Source organism: Solanum pennellii, chromosome 4 (genome assembly GCF_001406875.1).
Source record: "Solanum pennellii chromosome 4, SPENNV200".
Classification (NCBI taxonomy): domain Eukaryota; kingdom Viridiplantae; phylum Streptophyta; class Magnoliopsida; order Solanales; family Solanaceae; genus Solanum; species Solanum pennellii.
The window spans coordinates 57430882-57447058 of record NC_028640.1 but is presented as its reverse complement, the minus strand read 5'-3'; the positions used below and the strand labels follow the sequence as shown (position 1 = coordinate 57447058).

The 16177-nt window shown below is 37.9% G+C and overlaps 1 long non-coding RNA gene across 1 annotated transcript; it reads left to right on the top strand.

The window, feature by feature from the left end:
• The first annotated feature begins 950 nt into the window (after positions 1-950).
• On the top strand, positions 951-1416 carry LOC107017476. The gene is made up of 2 exons (XR_001456503.2): positions 951-1061; positions 1165-1416. It is a non-coding gene; the product is annotated as an uncharacterized LOC107017476 (long non-coding RNA).
• The last annotated feature ends 14761 nt before the right edge of the window (positions 1417-16177 follow it).

Here is a 16177-nt window from a genome sequence, read left to right as displayed (position 1 = left end):
AAAATACTAAATAAGGCGAATTAATAAAGGGAAAAATTACTTCAATGAATACATTTTAATAAATAATTACTAATTTTAGTGATACTTTTCATTTATTACCATTTATTGCAATAAATAACAATACTATGATAAATCTGTAATATGTATAAAAAGTGAATTATGTATACAATATATATGTATTAAACTTGTATTATATGTGTTTGATAAACTGTTTTCTGTAATATGAATTAAAGTTGTATCATAGATGTATTAAAAGTGATTAAGTGAAAAAAATTATTATTGCTATAAATGGTAAATATTTTCTTAATTTTGTATATTTATGTAAGTTTCGCTTAATAAAGATCAATTCATGAGCTTCTTAATCTTAACGAAATAAATAACTAATCAATTTAAATAAACTACAAATTATGACTATAAGTTGTACTAAACGAAATTAATAAAATACTTATATTAACAATGTATAAACCTTTTGATATAGTTTTTCAAATATTTATAAAATATACTAACTATGCATATAATGATATGAAATAACCTTTCAAATACTATAAAAAACGACAGAAATTACTTAAAATAACCTGAAAATTATTTGAATTTCACCAACACCATTATTTTTGGATATCCTAAATAAAATTTCTAGCTCTGTCATAAGCTATCATTTTGAAGAAATTCTTAAATAGATATTTTAATGATATTTGGACCTGGCATAGAGTTTAAACATTCAAACTCATTACATAATTACAAATAAGAAAATCAAATACATGATTAAGATTGAAGAAAAACAATTTAATAATAGAGACTAAATAATTAATACTAAGCCGTTCATTAATTGCAAATCAATGAATCTTAAATTTTCCCCTCCCAAAATATTAAATGCCATTTTATCTGTACAAAAGAATCATCCCTATATAAGCAACTACTTTATTTTCTATTTTGATACCAAGTCAGTATACTCTAAGCATATATCAATCAAGAAGAATATAAGCCTCAAATGGAGTTTTTCAAGTTTTTGATTGTTTTCCTTCTCTTAATTGTTCCATTTTCAATTGCATCAAATCCTCTTGGTAAATCACATAACAAACTTATATTTATATTCTTTTTTTTTTCATGTTAATTTATCTACCTTCTAAAAAATTGTAAATCAATTTTTTTTTCAATGCATGATAGGTGCATCAACAAATGATGGAGGTAGGGAATTTTGCTTTAAGAAATGCACAGATGAGTTTACACAGGAAGATTGCATGTTTGACTGCAAAGGTCGAGGATTTAAATATGGATCATGTGCTATAAGTTCTCGTTGTTGTTGTACCGAATAAAGTCTCATATGAAGCTAATGCATGCGTTAAATCTGTGTATTAAAAACAATTATGTATTTGATTAATGGTTGAAAAAAATTTCTGACCGCCTTTGATTAAAAGATGATCTTTGTTACTCTTTTCCTTATCTTTACTATTAATATTTTTTTAGTAGTATCTTTGGTTGTCCTACAATATTTACTTTGAAAACACTCTTCTTGAATATAAGTTTGAAAACACTCTTCTTGAATATAGTCAAGATTTTTGTAGAAATTAGTTGATACATAAAGCTAATCAAGAATAATTAATGGATTAATTAAAAGTAGATTTAAAGGTAATAAGAAACATGAAATCAAACCAAGAACTAAAAACAAAAAATAAAAAGAAAACCTTCAACATTGGACCATTTAAATATTTAAAGCACTCGGTTAAAAGACGGATTGGCAAAAAATAATTTAGGGAGTTTCTTAAGCTTCACGGAATAAATTAATTGTTCTGATTATAGATTAATTGGTTCTGCTTAGAGAAATAAATTAACTATAAAACTACGCTAGACCAAACTTACAAAATACCATACAGAAAAATTAAAACGTTTCTGGGACGATTTTTAAAATATTTGTAAAATACTCGTTATATTCAACTTTATAAAAATAAGAATATCACTTCAACAAACTAACGAGAAATGATTAAAATGACTCTTCCAAAATATTTAAAAATTTAATAATTAATTCAAACCGCCTAAAGCTTTAGAGATTAAAAAAAAAAAAAAATTCTTGTTGAGGAGGGTCAAAATTGGGTGTCAACAACTAACCCTCATTTTACTTGGATTGATGCAAGAAATGCGAGGAAAATGAAATTGACCAATCCAATTTTAATCGACTGCGCATCCATCTTCAGAAAAAGGTTTCAATACGGATTTAGAAATTATGACCGAACAACGGAAATGGGTTTCCTACATATCTCAGGCTATATGAGAATTCAGGCCACCTGTAGTTCGATACGCTTGATTTAACGCACGACTTTGAAAGAAATTAAAAGCCACTTCGGTGTCGGATTATGAAGGTACCAAAATTCTCGAGAATAAAATTCGAGATCGAATGTTGGAATACAGTCGAGTTTTCAACATTGAGCCCGCCTACCTATCCTTAAACCTCAGGAATCAGGCTGTTTGTAGTTTGACTCTATCGGTTGAAAAGGAAATCTATTATTCTAGATAACCTTTGATTCTGGATAATTGACAAATTAAACGAGTATGAAAGGGAGGCTTGTAACCTCTTAGCCATGAATGTGGCGTACTTCACACCATAATTAAGAATTTACACGGATATAATTTTCAAGCTCCTGGCACATTGTCACTCAGATTGGAAACTTACTTTCGGTAGATCAAAATTTCCAGATGCGAGATCGAAACTGACAAAACTAAAGAAAAACCCACATGCCTTCTGATAGGGCATGGTTTGATTGTGGTGGAATTCGCTCCTCTGCTCGCGTCCTAAGAGTTTGATAATCCTCTTTGGACTATGTCCCAGCTCGCTGCTGAGAAAAAGTTTCACGTCGGGCTGCATCCCTTTTGATGTCGTCCGCACCTGTGGTATGTTTTGGAGAGTTCAGCCTTTTGGATGCTCTCAAAAAAGACTGAGATAAAACTCGTCAGCATAAAAATGTAATTAGGATGGGAGACAATATCTTTTACCATGTCGACACTTAATTTTTCTCCTCGATGACGTCAACTCGATTGGTTTGGTGTAAAGCAAATAAGACATGTCTTGTATTCACAACATAATCTTTAATGTATTCTTCATTTGATGTCAACTTAATGGAAAGTTGATGTGGTGTGCTAGTATTTCTCTTGACATCGTCTTCGATGCTCTTCCTGATGTTTACTTCTATCAAAATAAAAGAATGCAGTTGATGCCGATGGATAAATATTTCTCTTGGGATGCACAATTTCCTTTTCTGGCAGTGCATGACTTATTGTGAGGCATGAATATCTTCTCGCGATGCGTAAATTTCTGCGAGGCATGAAATCTTCTCACGATGCATAACTTTCTGCGAGGCATGAAATCCTCTCGCAATGCATAAATTTTAACGAGGCATGGAATCTTCTCGTGATGCATAAATTTCTGCGAGGTATGAAATCTTCTCGTGATGTATAAATTTCTGCGAGGTACGAAATTTTCTCGCGATGCATAAATTTCTGCGAGGCATGAATATCTTCTCGCGATGCATAATTTCAGCGAGGTATGAAATCTTTTCGCGATGCATAACTTTCTGCGATGCATGAAATCTTCCCGCGATGCATAGCTTTGGGCGAGGCATAAATATCTTCTCGCGATGCATGAATATTGACTCGCGATGCATGATCTTCCGTGATGCATGAATATTTACTCGCGATGCATGAATATTGACACGCGATGCATGATCTTCCGCTATGCATGAATATTGACTCGCGATGCATGATCTTCCGCGATGCATGAATATTGACTCGCAATGCATGAATATTAACTCTTGATGTCATCCTTGGTACCAAATGAAGATAGTGCTTCAATCGAGCAACATAGTGAACTTCTGGGTGCTTTCTGGATAGTCATATCATCTCCAATGATGATAACGGTAGAACGACTTCCAGATAGTATATCATCTTGATCGAAAATAAAGTAACTGACCCCTCCGGTTGATGCATAATATCATATCCGACATCATGATGCAAATGACGTCCTTTATGAAAAGCGTAAACTCTTCCTTGAAATTTTCACTTGATTCACCTTCGAATCTAGCTGGACGTTCTTTATAAACTTCATGTTGCCGGAAATTGATTGAAATAAAAAATTCATATTCCCAAGTCTCCGATATAAGCGATATAAAATGCTTCCTGATTCTAGGAAAAAACTATTGATTTTGGAATAATTTTCTCCTCCTTTGACTTCTCCATATTCATCCATCGAAAGAATTTGCTGATTTCAGAGCAAAGCTCTTAACCCGCTTCCACAGAAAAACTGTTAGTTTTCAAAACGAACTGATATGTGTCGATTTCTTTGGTTGTCTGCTCCTTGTCCCGCTATCTCCGGTCGATTTCCCAATTTCCGACTCTTGATAGATAAGACATAATATTTTATGCCAAAACAAATTAGACGTAAAAGGGGAAATTTAAGAGAAATAAATTTTTGAGAAATAGTATTTGAAAAAGGTCACTGCCAAGTCATGTCATATCTGGCTCAACAAACTTCTTTGAGTTTGATGCTTGGAGGTCTATTTGATTATTCGATGGGGAGTTTTCAGAGTCACTCCGGACTTGTAGATAAACCCATGCTGAAATTTTGAGGCCATCCGCAAAATTTCTGTCCCAGTTAACTGTCTTGCTTATCTTTCCACTGTAACTGAGTAGATCGCGGAATTTTTGAGATCCTTTAAAAAATTCTGTCCGAGTTGCTAATCTCGAAATATCTTCAGTCTTGACTTCATGAGGAAGAATCGCCTTCTCGAGAATTTTTGAGTTCGTCTCAAAAATTTTGTCCCTGTTTCTATTGTAAAGAGGAATAGAAATCTTATGGGATATATGACCGAACCATTATAGAGCCTACGTATCCCGTTGAGGGCAGGAATCATGTCAAACGTAGTTCTCTCTCAAAGGTTAACAAAAATAATAAATTTACAAAGAAATCGACCGAGGCCGACACATGTCGCCTACGTATCTCATTCTTGAGAATTCAGGTCAAACGTAGTTCAAATACAAAGAAATATTAGAAAGGATAAAATGGGGTGACCGAGGCCGACATAGGCCGCCTACATATCTCATTCTTAAGAATTCAGGTCAGACGTAGTTCCTTACAAAGAGGGATAAAGAAAATTTAAGCAAAAGAAATACAAGCAAACAGAATTATTACAAGTAAATAATAGAAATGCAAACAGAAGTTTCACACATAGTATCTCGTGACAGAATCTGAGTTGATAGGTTTAGGCCATACGGTGCCATCCATCTCCGACAAGATCAAAGCACCTCCAGATAATACTTTGCGAACCATGTAAGGACCTTGCCAATTTGGCGAGAATTTTCCTTTGTATTTGTCTTGATGAGGAAAAATGCGCTTAAGAACCAACTGACCAACTTCGAAAATTCTGGTTCTCACTCTTTTGTGAAAAGCACGAATCATTCTCTATCGATACAACTGACCATGACAAACAACAACCATTCTCTTATCGTCAATCAAAGTTAACTGATTGATTCTCTTTCTAACCCATTCAGAGTTACTCAACACAACTTCTTGGATGATTCTCAATGACGGTATCTTAACTTCAGCAGGTATGACTGCCTCTGTTCCATGTACTAGTAAGTACGGAGTAGCTTCAGTCGATGTTCTGACAGTCGTTCGATAACCCAATAAAGCATATGGTAACATTTCATGCCAACCTCGGTGATTGTCAATCATCTTCCTCAGAATCTTCTTGATATTCTTATAGGCAGCCTCTACAACTCCATTCATTTGGGGACGATAAGCAGTTGAATCCCGATGAGTGACCTTAAATTGTTCACAAATATCTCCCATTAGGTGACTGTTGAGGTTTGCACCATTATCAGTAATGATGTATTCTGGCAGTCCAAATCTGCATATCAGATTGTTGCGAACAAAATCAACCACCACTTTATTCGTTACCGACTTGTAAGAAGCTGCTTTCACCCACTTGGTGAAGTAATCAATGGCAACCAAAATGAATCGGTGTCCATTGAAAGCGGCTAGCTCTATTGGACCGATGACATCCATACCCCATGCTACAAATGACCAAGGTGAACTCATATCATTAAGCTCGTGAGGTGGCATTCGGATCAAATCACCGTGCACTTGACATATATGACATTTCTGCACAAACTTGCAACAATCATTCTCCATAGTCATCTTGAAATAACCGGCTCGAAGGATCTTTCTTGCCAAATTGAGCCCATTCATATGCGTGCCACAAACTCCGGCATGTATCTGTTCAATAAGTTTTGCAGCTTCGACGACATCAACACATCTGAGAAGACATAATTCTGGAGTCCTCCTATATAAGATTTCTCCACTTAAAAAGAATTTGAGATCCATACGGTGTATCGACTTCTTCTGATTGGACGTAGCATCTTCAAGATAATGTTCGCACTCCAAATACTTCTTTATATCAAAATACCATGGTAAACCGTCTGTTTCTGCCTCAACATGTGAACAATGCACTGGATGTTCTTTCAGATCTATATCTAGAGGATCAATATAGTCAGTATCCGGATGTTTAATCATTGAAGCAATGGTGACAAGATCATCGACCAACTCATTTTGTATTCTGGGAATATGTCTGAACTCGATCTTACAAAATCTTTTGCACAACTTCTGTACATACTGTACGTAAGGTATAATCTTCGAGTTTTTCATGGCCCACTCTCCTTGAACCTGATAAATCAACAGATCTGAATCTCCAATAACCAATAGCTCGTGGACGTTCATGTCAATGGCCATTCTCAAACCGAGAATACAAGCTTCGTATTCGGCCATGTTGTTCGTGCAATTGAATCGGAGCTTAGCCGCCATGGGATAGTGATGACCAGATTCTGACACTAAGACTGCTCCAATACCTTTACCTTGATGATTTTCCTCTCCATCAAAGAATAATCTCCAACCTGGATACGCTTCAAAAATATCTTCATCCACAAATGACACTTCTTCATCGTGAAAATAAGTTTTAAGTGGTTCATACTCTTCATCAATGGGATTTTCTGCAAGATGATCAGCCAAGACTTGTGCTTTTATCACTTTCTGAGTCACATACACAATGTCAAATTCACTCAACAACATTTGCCACTTAGCTAACTTTCCAGTCGGCATCGCTTTCTGGAGAATATACTTCAGTGGATCCATTCTGGAAATGAGGTATGTAGTATAAGAAGACAAATAATGTCTTAGCTTCTGGGCAAGCCACGTCAAAGCACAACACGTTCTCTCCAACAAAGTGTAATGAGACTCGTATGGAGTAACCTTCTTTCCTATTTCGTTGTGTTGACCAAGTACGCATCCGAATGCACTATCTGAGACAAACAAGTACAGCAACAAAGGACTCCCTTCTCGCGGAGGAACCAATACCAGTGGATTGGACAAATAGTTTTTGATAGCATCAAAAGCAGTCTGACACTCTTCAGTCCACTTTGTCGGGGCGTCTTTCTTCAACAGCTTGAAAATAGGCTCATACACCACGATTGATTGAGCTATGAATCGACTGATGTAGTTCAACCTCCCCAAGAAACTCATCACCTCCTTCTTATTCTTTGGCGGAGGTAACTCTTAAATTGCCTTAATCATGGAAGGATCGAGTTCAATACCTTATCTGCTGACTATAAATCCCAACAACATGTCGACTGGCACTCCAAAAGCACATTTAGCGAGATTACACTTCAAGTTATACCAACACAGACGATCAAAGAACCTCTTCAAATGTGTCAAGTGGTCCGAACTCTCGCGGGACTTGATTATGACGTCATCCACATACACCTCAATCACCTTATGAATCATGTCATGAAATATGATCGTCATAGCCCTCATATAGGTACCACCAGCATTCTTGAGGCCAAATGGCATCACTCTGTAATGATATACACCCCAATGTGTAATAAAAGCTGTCTTTTCTGCATCTTCCTCATCCATCAAAATCTGGTGATAACCTGCGTAACAATCCACAAATGACTGCATTTCATGCTTAGCACAATTATCAATCAAAATATATTTGGCAATGGAAAATTATCCTTTGGGCTATCTTTGTTGACGTCCCTGTAGTCGACACAAATTCTGATCTTCCCATCTTTCTTGGCGACCGGAACAACATTGGCCAATAAAGTCAGGTATTGTGTCACTTCCACCAATCAAGATTCGATCTGCTTGGTGATCTCTTCTTTGATCTTTAAACTCAGTTCATGCTTGAAATTTCGAGCCTTTTGCATCACCGGCTCAAACCCTGTATTAATAGGCAATTTGTGAGACACAACATCGGTACTCAGCCCTAGCATGTCGCTGACTTCTCAGACGAACACATCAGTGTACTCGGTGAGTAAATGAATCAGACCCTTTTTTTGATCTTCATTCAATTGGACGCTAATTTTTACCTCTTTGACACACTCTTAGTCTCCCAGATTTACAGTTTTAGTTTCCTCTAAATTCGGTTTATGCTGATTTTCAAACTGCAGAAACTCTTAGCAACATACTCTGGTTCCTCACTTTTTTCTTCGTAATCATCAACTGAGTCATCACCTGCCTCATTTTATTCATTCATCTCGTGACATGACATGACATTGGCAGGTTTAAAACATACATTACTGAAACCATTAATAGACAAAGTTAGGAAACCAAAGTATAACAATGAATAAATAAGTAAAGTTTAAAAACAAAAGAGGCTTTCATTCAAATTGGAAAACAATGCAAACTTTGGTCATGGCATAGGGCCATGTTGCCTTCTTTGAACATCACGATAGAAACTCAAAAATTCACACAGTTAAGAAAAACGCAAAATGGTGGGTCTCGGGCCTCTTTCGGACTACCATCAATCTAAATATGCATAAAACGATGCCCTTCTAGCGAGGACTTCAGGGGATCAGGATGAGTGTGGAGGTCCAGTTCTGCAACGTCTCTCCTCGCTCAGCATCACGAAATCCTGTCACCTCAACCTCTTCTTCAATGATAGCATAGATTTTTTCAAAAAGGCCACAGATTCCTTCCCCAAGGTCTTCATGCTCGACATACTCCCGGACTGGGAATGATTGATACAGATGTGGGATCGGCTTAGTCAATGCTTGATCATTTTTCTTATTTGTCTTCTCATCATCATCTGTGAGGACGTACCCCAATCCATTCCTTGCCTCTTTGACAGGAATTTGAATGGTCTCAACAATTCCTTGGGAATTCCTTCCCGATCCAAAACCTGGCTCAAATCCACTTTGCAACATCACAGTAGCTATCATCTTGTAGACAGTAGGCATGAGAGACTATGGGGCCAAGTCTTCACCGGTGGCATTTACCAGCTCCATCGTGTAGAAATCTGTACCTCGCGATACTTCATCAATGATTGGAGCCTGTCTGCCAGAGTGACTCCCTTCGCCATGAATAACCAGCTCTTCATTTTTCCAAACGATTTTCATCATCTGATGCAGAGTAGAAGGGACAGCTCCAGCCATATGGATGAAAGGCCTTCCCAGAAGAAGGTTATAGCTGGTATCGATATCCAAGACTTGAAATTGTGCGTTAAACTCGGTAGGGCCCAATTGGATAACCATATTTACGGCTCCCAAGGTATCTCTTTGAACCCTACGTTGACTTGATTTTTCTCAAGCTTTCCCAAATCAAACTTTAACTGCCTCAACGTCAACAACGGGCAAATATTCAGACCAGATCCATCATCCACCAAAACACGATTTACAACTTTTTCTTGGCATACCACAATGATGTGCAACGCCTTGTTGTGTGACCTCCCTTCAAAGGGCATATCATTGTAACAAAAGTTGATTCGATGCCCTCAAATAACCCGGTGAATCATAGCGGCGACGTTATCACTGCTTGTGCCCGTGGGTTCATACGTATCATTGAGAGTCTTCATCAAATCCTGCCTGTGTGATTGAGAACTCATCAACAGGCCCATAAAGAAATATGGGCTGGAGTCTTCTCAAAATGCTTGACAATAGGATAATCTTTTGGTTGCATTCTTCTCCAAAATTCCTCTGCCTCACCCTCGCTTATTGGCCTTTTAGTTTGATCCTTCTTTTGACCTTCGAGAGAAAGCTCCTCAGGAGTATAACATCTTCCAAATCGGGTCATACCTTGTGCAGCAGCAGTCTTAATCACAAATTTTGGCTTCGTAAGAGTTTTTGATAGCACCAGGGCAACAACCTTTATGGGTGTCAAGATAACGAACTCTTTCTTCATTTTGATGCTCAAGGCAGCTACAACCTTTTCCAACTCGTCACGAACGATTGGATTTATCACTTTCATCCCACACCAATCATCGTCTATTTATATCATGCCGACGCTGCGGCCTCCATGATTCGACAACGGATTGGTATTGACATTAGGTGCAGCTGGTTGGAGAGAAACCACCTCTTGGTCAATTAAATCCTGAATCTTGTGCTTGAGCTTGATACAGTCCTCAGTATCATGCCCCACACTGTTAGAATGATAAGCAAACCTCTGATCTGGCCTATAGAATTTCGAAATGATATCCACGGGTTTGGGCCCCACTAGGTAGATATATCCGACCGCAGCCAGTCGTTCGTACAATTTTGTTCGGCTTTCTGTAAGCGCGGTGAAATTCCTTGAAGGTTTCTTCTCGAACCGAGGTCGAGGAAGGGGGGTCATAACTTCCTTGTTGGGGAGACATCTGTTGATAACCTCGATTGTTCGGACGAGAAGCTTGATTTCTGGGATATGAGTTTGTCTGGTAGTTTGGCAATGGAGCTTTGTAGTTCGGGTGGGGACTTTGATATGGTGGAGCTTGGACTTGATACGCATGAGGTGGTGCTCGGTAGCTTGACTGCACGTTAGCACAGTTGGGAGCAACACCCTGGTAGGAAGATGGAATTTGGTAGGGTGGAGGATGATTTGGGGTAAATGGAGATGAATTTTGATAATTTGGGGGTGAACTTTGGTATAGAGGGTCTTGGACGTTTGGGTAAGTGGATGTAGCATTCTGATAAATTGGAGGATTATTGGAGTGACTAGCTTGCGTGTAGCAAGCTTGGTAGGAATTTTAGGGAGGCCGTGAATGAACTTGGGAATATGACGAGCTTCTGGGGGTTTTCTTTCCCCCATATGAAACAACAGCGATTTCTTATCTTTTCTTCTTCAACGTTCCTGATGATCCGGGCGATGCAACAACACGGGCTATCTTCTGCATTTTCAACCCGTCTTTGATAGTCTCACAAACTTTGACTATCTCGGCAAATTTTGCTCCTACGAGCAACATGATTCGATCATAATACTCGAGATCTTGCACCCATACGAACACTTTTACAATTTCCTTTTCAGACATTTGCGGTCTCACCCTCGCCGCTTCTTTTCTCCACCTATAGGCAAACTCCCTATAACTCTCAGTTGATTTTTGCTTTATCTTTTCCAAAGAGTATCGATCTGGAACAATTTCTACGTTGTAAGCGAATCGATCGATAAAATCTTTGGCCAATGCATTCAAACTAGGTCATTGTCGGGTTTCATGCGAGGTGAACCATTCATGAGCACAGACTTCGGCTGAAGAGGCGCATAAATAAAGCTTCATCTCTTCCAACTTCCATGAGCTAGTCACAGTAGACTCTCAGATGAGCCATAGGGTTGCCCACTCCCCCGGAAGTGTCAAACTTCGGGATCTTGAACCCTTCTGGAAGGTCCAAATTTGGATGAATACATAAGTCTTCATAACTAAGTCCGACGGCATTAGGGACACATTGGAGCTCTTTCATGGCTTTCCTGATCTATTGTTTCATGTCGACCCTTACCTCTTCTTTTGCCCTCCACTCCTTTCCTTTTCCTCATAATGGTCTAGCTCAAAACCGTGCACATCATGCTCGGCAGGGACGGAAATTTGGAAAGTGACTCTTTTTTGGAAGGGTGGAGCTACAAATGGACTTTAAGCATTTTGAGCGGTTTGATAGTTCTATGGGTACGTCTGAGTATTTGTATTCTAATTTAAGTGGTAGTGGGGTGTTTGGGGATTGAAATTATTTTGGTTTTGATTTTTGTTTTGATTTTGCGATGGTGGAGCGGTTTGATGGTGGGTATTTTGAGGATGGGGTGGCATATGGGAGTGGTTGTTTTGAGGAGGAGGTGGAGTTTGGTAGGATGCGAAAGCATATTGGAGATTTTGGGTAGTCAGATCTATAATCGACGGATTCTGAGCAGGTGTAGATGGTTGGTTCTAGCCTGGATCCATATTTGAAGAAGGGAAGTACATTGGAGGTCTCCCATCAGCAGTGTTAGTAGCAAATCATGGCAGAGGCAGATCCTGTATCCTTTGCATTTCCACCCCCATCTCTACAATCTGCTGCATCAGCTACAGAATCAACTCATTCTGATCCGCTACGGTGGGTTGAGCCACCACAACATCAGTAAAACTCACTTCTTCGTTATTATCCCCCATAACTGTCTTTCCTTCGTCTGAGCTTTGTCTAGGGAAGGAATCTGCAGGACCTTTTGATCTAGTGAAATAGGGATGATCTGGCAGCATTTGATCAACAAGATCAGTTTCAAAGTACCTGAAAAGGAAAACAACTCAAAGGCAGACTTGTCAGTGCAGATTCAGAATACAAAATGCATAATATCACATAGAGAGAAAATAAACACACAAATTGCTTTGTTTGAGACCTCACGTAGTTCGAGTACAAGATAAAACATTTTCATTCATTCGTTCATTGCGATTACAAGAAAATTGAAAGGCAACAATAGAGCTTTTTAAAGATAAAATGATGACGACACGTTAGTCATTTCCCTTCTTGTTGCAGCATGAGTCTCCTCCTTTAAGACGGCCTTGTAATGGAGGTTTGTAGACGATTTTCTCGTCATCGTCTTCCCCAGTCGCTTCATGGTGAGCGTTATCAGGACCACTATTAGCTCCTTGCTCGTAGACGGGGTATTTTTCGCGCATTTTCTGAAGTTTATCAATCATGTCGCTATGGAAGGCTTTGTTCTTTTTCCTCCGTGCAGCCATATTTTCACTCATGGAGGTGAATTCTTCTATTTCTACTGTCAGCTCTTCATCAAGTGACATGCTTTTAGCTAACAGAGCGATAGTCTCCGATTCTATCCTCGCCTCTCTCACTTCTCTTTCTTTCACTTTCAACCGAATCATGTCCAACTTCTATCGCAAGTCCTCTGTCTCCATCTCAACATCTATATAAAGTAGTCGTGAAACCACCACAAATTAATCTAAATAAGGAAACTGAAACAGGTAATAACCACAAATCATGACAACTCGAATGCAAGCAAAATCATTGAGTGGCAAATAAATTAGCGAGAATAAACAATGTCTTTAAATACAATCTGAAGCACCTAAAAGCATATCGACTTATATATTACCCCTCACCACTTAAATATCATAACAAAAAGGATAGCGATCCAAACAAGAATAAATTTGACCCACTAAGCGTTATTCTTACAATAACCTGTATTTATAAGGTTAATAAACAGAAACAGAAATAAGATGAAACAGGAAAAATATAAAATACAAGAACTAATCCGAGTCCACAGAAACTACTGTGTGTCCTTAAGAAATTTAATTCCCTCACTGTACCCAAGGTTATGGATTAATTTCTCCCAAGATAAAACGGATTAAACCTGTTAAAGAAATAGCGGTACCTCAAACTTCTTTAACTTCAACAAACTTTAGAACAGCAACAAGTCACACAGACTCAGTCGATTGACACTTTGATTTTATTTGGGAGAAAAATAAATGCAGTGAAAGAAAAAAATTTCAGCGTTTAAAAAATCGAGAATTGACTTCCTTTTATATCCATTTTCAGCAAGGAACATGTCTGTTCAGTGAAATCTGTTCAGACCCATTTTATCCAGAAAGTTGTGTCTTTTGGAAAAAATAACAACTTTTCGGAAAATTGTGTCTGTTAGGAAAATAACTACTTTTTGGAAAGTAACGACTTTTCGGAATGTTACTGTTACCTGCAAATTTATAAGAGATAATATTAACTGGATTTATTTGATTTAACAAAAACTGATTAAATAAATTTTGTCCAAAAAATTTATCAATCAATCACTTGCCAAATCCAAATCCAAATCCAAAGCCGAGCCGAGCAACGACGACGACGGCGCGAGGGGGCATCTTCTTCTTAGCTCTTTAAGAAGTAATGGAAGTGTTTCCTTCTCTAAGGACAATAATTTCCATTTCTTTTGCCGATATGGGAGAAATGACTTTTCATTTGCACTTTGCAAATAACTTTTCATTTTCCCTCCAAAGTAGTTCCCTCACTTTTCATATTCTCTTTTTTCTTTTCCCATTCACACTTGCTAAAACCCAACAATCCCCCACATGAATGGGGAAGGCTATTGTTAAAACATATGCATGAAAAAACTTGTGTGTCTTGTAGGTAAAGGTTAATCGCATCTGGATAAGTAGGTTTCCCTTTAAACTTTCCGTAGTGAACATATATCGGATATACTCGGTCAATCGGTAGATTTGATATCTTTGAACCGTCGAGCTTTGGTGTATACCTAGACAACATATGTCACACAATCAACCCTTAAACTGTTCTTAGTTCTCATTGTTTTGTTCGTTTCAGCCATGAACACATCTTGGATAGTAAGTGCTTAAAGAACTGGCCTTACCGGATTCTCCTTGAAGCGGCTTACACTTCACACTTACATAGATGATTTCTAAATGTGTTATCCCATAGATACACCATTTGATATTCCCTGTATCAAACTTAGAAACCATTAAAAAGTCCTTATGTCTTTATCCTGGTTACTAAACATTGTCTCATCATGAGAATGGACCATAAAATAATAATAATAATTTTTTTCTTTGATAATGTTGAACCGTCATCAATGACTTTGTTTTATCTCCTTGAACCTAGATCTTGGGATCTCCAGTCTTACCGCCACGATGACTTGTTCTCGGCCATAGTCCCATTCCCGTCGATGATTTCTCAACTCCCTCTCTATTTAGGCCTTTTGCAAGTGGATCCGACACATTATCTTTCGACTTCACATAGTCAATTGTGATATTTCCACTAGAGAGTAGTTGTCTCACAGAGTTATGTCTTCGTCTTATGTGACGAGACTTGCCGTTATACATAATGCTTCCAGCCCTTCCTATTGCAGCTTGACTATCACAATGTATGCATATAGGGGCCATTGGTTTGGGCCAAAATGGAATATCTTCTAAGAAATTCCGGAGCCATTCAGCTTCTTCACCTGCCTTGTCTAAAGCAATGAATTCAGACTCCATTGTAGAGCGAGCTATACATGTTTGTTTGGATGATTTCCAAGATATTGCTCCTCCACCAATAGTAAAAACGTATCCACTTGTGGATTTTGTTTCAGTTGACCCAGTAATCCAATTTGCATCACTATATCCTTCAAGAACGGCTGGATATCTGTTGTAATGTAAAGCATAGTTTTGAGTGTCATCTAAGTATCCCAAAACTCTCTTCATTGCCAACCAATGATTATGATTAGGATTACTTGTGTATCGACTCAGTTTACTGATAGCGCAAGCTATGTCTGGTCGTGTACAATTCATGACATACATTAAGCTTCCCAATACGCTAGCATAGTCCAATTGAGACTGACTTTCGCCTTTATTCTTTGCAAGATGAAGATTTACATCAATTGGAGTCTTTGCCCTTTTAAAATTCAAAAATTTGAATTTTTCAAGTATCTTTTGAATATAATGAGTTTGAGACAATGCTAGACCGTTAGGAGTTTTAAGAATTTTAATTCCTAATATCACATCAGCAACTCCTAAATCTTTCATATCAAACTTACTAGCAAGCATACGCTTTGTAGCTTTTATATTAGCAATGTCTTTGCTCATTATAAGCATATCATCTACATATAGGCATAAAATAACTTCCTGATTTGGAGTATCTTTAATGTAAACACATTTATCACATTCATTGATCTTAAATCCATTTGACAACATGGTTTGATCAAACTTTGCATGCCATTGTTTTGGTGCTTGTTTTAGCCCATAAAGTGACTTAATAAGTTTGCACACTTTCTTTTCTTTACCAGGAACTACAAAACCCTCAGGCTGTTCTATGTAAATTTCCTCTTCAAGCTCTCCAGTTAAGAAGGCTGTTTTCACGTCCATTTGATGAATTTCAAGATCGTATACTGCAGCTAGTGCAATTAACATCCGAATTGATGTAATCCTAGTCACTG